Source organism: Maniola hyperantus, chromosome 2 (genome assembly GCF_902806685.2).
Source record: "Maniola hyperantus chromosome 2, iAphHyp1.2, whole genome shotgun sequence".
NCBI lineage: Eukaryota > Metazoa > Arthropoda > Insecta > Lepidoptera > Nymphalidae > Maniola > Maniola hyperantus.
In genome coordinates, this window is record NC_048537.1 from 16,324,850 (window position 1) to 16,330,005 (window position 5,156).

Consider the following 5,156-nt stretch of genomic DNA (forward strand, 5'->3'; position numbering starts at 1 on the left):
CTGTGTGAATATTTTATTCGATGTTCGAAATGTACCTACACTTGTATGCAATACGCTGGCTTAAGAGCATTTTAGTATTCCGTACCCAAAGGGTACCAAAGGGTACCAATGGGAGCCTTTTACTTAGCCTCCGCTGTCCCTCCGTCGGTCCATGCGTCCTTCCGTCTGTCTATCAGCGGGCTGTATCTCGTCAACCGTAAAAAGCACAGAGTTGAAATTTTCACAAAACGTGTTATTGCAGCTATAACAATAAATAACAAAAAATTAAAAATGGAAAATTAAAAAAAGTGTTATTTCTTGTACGGAACCGATTGACCGATTTTAAGAGAACATCAAGTCAACTCCTCGGACGGGTTGCTCGATCATATTAATTAAACCAATACTTGTTAATTACTATCTGCACCGGATTGTTAGCGGTACTCTCGTGAAATGTAATATTCATGACTTCCTATCGTTGCCTTGACAGTGAGAACATGAAGCCTATAAATAGATACCTACGGTGTAATTAATAAAGTGGGTTGGACACACCACTTTTTTTGCTCCATTTTCTTAAGAGAAGTAACCCTAGTCTCTATAGTGCTGCTGCTGCACTTCTTAGCATTTTCCATACAAACATAGGGCCTTTTTGCACTCATCCGTGATTTTACGGATCCGTGAAAAAAATATGAATCGAATATATACGTATTTGTATGACGGCCACTTCGAAGAATCACGGATACGAACCGAATACGGATGTGTGCACAAACACCCTTAGTGCCTTTGAAATTTGTGTAGTCCACGCGGACGAAGTCGCGAGCATAAGCTAGTAGGTACCTATTAAACGTAGTCAAAGTCAAGTTACAACTTATTAACGTAATAAAAACCGTAATTGCATGCATTAGTACAAATAACAGTATTTATGAAGACGCAAATAATTCCCGCAAATCGTGTCGCAATTAATTTGCGCTGCGTTAGTCGTGCGACCGCAAAGTAGTGACTAACGAAACCGCACTCTAAACTCCATACAATTAAAGGCAGTCCGCGTTGGATTACAAATTATTACATTAACCCCTTTCCAGGCGTTTCATTACGAGAAACTTTCAAGGTAAAACCAAATCTAAATCAATGTACCTATATGCAGCGTGGTTTGCAGGTATTTGTTAAGCAGGTACAAACCTTATTTGTGCATCTACTATAATATGTAGGTATGTAGGTATATGATATTAGCCGTGATAGGTTATTCGGGAGATTTTATTTTAAACAAGTGTAACCAGAACGCTAGCAAAAACTTAGCGTTATTGTTATACTAGCTAAACACAATCCAATGTCAATAACTATTTGCCTCATTTTGTAGTTTTAGTGATGTAGTATTTTTCAAAGCCGCAATGTATAGCGTGCAAAACTAGAGTCAACGCCCCGCCTATGACGCGGCATTGACTCCTAGTGGCCTACTTACGCAACGTTCGTTGACCTCTAGCGTCAGTCAGATGTTTTATTTGCAATATATATCGTAAATTATAGGAATTAAAAAATTATAGGAAAGGATTATAGGACAATTATAGGGTTTTTTTATTTTATTTTCACGTTTTTTATTGTGGTATCATATTATCAGTAATCATCAGTACAGTGCAAAGGTAGGTACTGTATGCGGCAGAAAATAATGTACATCGACCTTTAAAAGGAGATAGCAGATTTGTAGAGCATTGTCTCTGTCTTTGAAACCGACAAAATGTCATATAGGTATGAGTGCCAGAGACAACGCTCTACAAAGCCGAAATGTCATTCTAAAGGCCGATGTACATTACTTTCTGCCGCGTACTGTACCTACCTTTGCACTCACACAAACATAGCCAAACGGTATTCGTGAAGTAGAACATCCTGTACCATTTAAGCACTAGTCCCACAGGAATTCGTGCCTATAATTTTGTATGAAATATGTCACAACTCTCACCTCGAATTCGCGTCACGAAGTCAGATCTCCGGCCAATGTTACTCTAAATGAGGTAAGTAATCTAATTTGGTTATTTATTTAGCTTCAAGTCTCTCAGATCCGATACTGAGCTCACGAAGCCATAAACATGCGACCAAATGCAAATAAGTTCGCTACTTTATAGAAAAGTGGTTCCATATTTAGTTTTAACTCCGGGTGGACACTAAGCTTTGCTGATAAACAATTATGACAAAGCAAGTATGACAAAGCAAGTGATATTTTTATAACATAACTCGAAAAGGTGCGTGCCCATAATCCAATAATAAGTAATAACAAGTAAGTATAATACAAAAGTCGGTCTGTCTTTCTGTCTGGACTTTTCACGACTCAACCGCTGAACCGATTTTTATGAAATTTAGCACGGAGATAGCTTACGTTCCTTTTTATTAAGAAGTTCTTTACTTATTTTTTTTTAATAAAATATTTATTTTACTACTTTTACTCGTACTTAAGTAGCTACAAGTTTAATTATTTCGTAAAAATATATTACCTAATAAGTTTGTCAGCTGAATAAGAATCTGTACCTAATCAAAGTTTTTAATTAAGGCCCAGGTTTTAGTTAAGGAAGAGTCTTGTCGTCGTGAAAGGGTTTTGTTAAATTAAAAGTAAGAACGCGAAGACATAGGTAGGTAAGTACCTATTTGTCTATATATAAATCTTAGTATTTAAGATAGGTACACGAATCACTACCCATTTCACTACCCATATACCTAATAAATGCGAAAATGTGTTTGTTTGTTGGTTTATGGGTTTGTTGATTTGTCCTTCAATCACGTCACAACAAACAAAACAACAAACCAATAAACCAACAAACAAACACACTTTCGCATTTATAATAAGGGTACCTACTACCTACTGATTTGAGGGCAGTCGAATATTTTTTGCCAATCGAGCCCTTGGATGTTGGCGCGTTCGCCCGCGCGGGAAGCAGGCACGGCGGGGGGGTGCGGCGCGCGGGGGGCGGCGGGAAGGTAAAAACTGACCACAATGGGGCTTAGCATAACCGGTCGAGCCGGTCGCAGCCTCCGCCGCTATCATCCCGGCCGCCATACTTTCTTCTGTCTGATCGGCGCGCGATCCGGCTCTATATTTTATCTGTTCATTTTTATTTAAAAAATACTAACTTATCAATCTAAATGTATAAAAAAAGATTTCGACGAATTGAGAACCTCCTCCTTTTTTTGAAGTCGGTTAAAAAGGATTGACTGACTGACTGATCTATTATCGCACAGCTCAAACTACTGGATGGATCCGGCTGCAATTTGGCATGCAGATAGCTATTAAGACGTAGGCTGTAGGCATCCGCTAAGAAAGGATTTTTGAAAATTCAACCTCTAACTTTTTGCTTTGTAGTGGTTTTGGAAGTCGGTTTTTTTTATTTTAAGCTTTTTAGTGAAAGTAGTCATTGTTTGGTACCTAAAATATCAATTCACCAGCAAAACTTTCCAAATCCACACGGCTTAGGAGTTCAGTACCTTGCAGCATCAAGATTGAAGAGTTGGGACTTGGAATTCAATAACAAATCGACATTTACAATATTATTTCACCAGGCACAGTTCCTGAATCACTATCGTTTAGGAGTGCTGTACCATGCATCATTAGGTTTGAGGAGTTCGGACTTGGAGTGTAATCATGAAGCATGATATCTAAAATATCAATTCACGGTTAGAATTCCCGAATCCCCACAGCTTAGGAGTTCAGTACCTTGCATCATCAGGATTGAGGAGTTGAAATCCGAAGTTCAATACGTGTAGTCTATGCTTGGCACCCAAAATAATTTTGCATTATCCGCAGTTCCTAAATCACTATAGTTTAGGAGTGCTGTACCCTACATGATCAGGGTTGAGGAGTTGGTACTTGAAGTCTAAGCACAAAGTCGTTGCTTGGTACCTACAACATGAATTCACCATGAACACTCCCTCACTTGCAGTAACCATGCAGCATCAGGAATGAGGAGTTGGATCCAGAATTTTTTTATGGGACCACCACGGAAACATCCCCTGTTCCTTAAAACAGCGTACAGTTCTAGGTAATGTTGAAAAAAAAGATGTAAATGAGTCAATTAATTACAAGCCGGATCGCACTCTGCCCACCTTAGGACGAGCCCAATGTTCTTCATACCAAAGCCCCACGAAGACTCGATACTGTCAATTGCATGCTTGTACCACAGCCTGGATCCTTCAATCTAAAAATGACTCTAATGCATACAGATAAAGTCTAAATTTGCTTTAATTCAAGCAAAGTTGGACCTCAGACTTAAGAGAAAAGATAGATAGCAAACAATCCCTACGTGAGACAATTAAAGCCAATTTGATAATGAAGCCTCCACCAAATATACCTACGCTTCCATGATGCAATCCACATTGTCGTGACGCGCTCACAACTTTTTGTAAAGAATTTCAAGGGTATCTAGATTTGTCCTACAACTAAACGCTTTTGCCGTGAGTAAGTGTGCCGTATGTCAGATTTGATCTTTACACTGTTGAGCTATCGATACAAAATGCTACGAGTTAGGACGCTAGAAGGAAAGCTTTTCCGGGTAATTATAGCAAAATTATTTTATGTATGGCTGGATGTATGGTATGTGAGCATTTCAATGAGTATTCAGTCCAAAGTGATAGAGTGTCAGGCAATCAGAAGTAATTGCGATCATTACACTGTACCTAGCTATCAAACTTACTTTCAAGAAGATTCATTTATAAGCTGGCTTGGCGAAAAAAATTTAAAGACCGAACTTCTGAATTTTTCTATCGACAATGTTTGTCCAATCATGTTTTTCATTGATAAATAATATTCCAGAGGATATTAATTAAACAAAAAAAAGCATTAATTTATTTTACGAAAGCTCCGTCCACTTTTCCCATGTAGTCTGTGAATATGACAAGGAAAACTTTTAATCCAACCACAAATAGGTATAAGACGAGACATAGTAAACGCTTACGAAATAATTATTCATTCGATTATCCACTAGGGCTCGTTGAGCGACCTGCGGCGGCGTGCGGGGTGATGGAAGACGGGTTTATTACGAAACCAACACGTTTCACTAGACCCATAATATTTTTGACGTGAAACTTTATTAGGCGAGGTTTGGAAGATTTAATTTATTATCATCATCTCAAGCCATCGCCGGTCCACTACTGAACATGGCTATCCTCTCAGAATAAAAAGGGTTTAGGCCATCGACCAA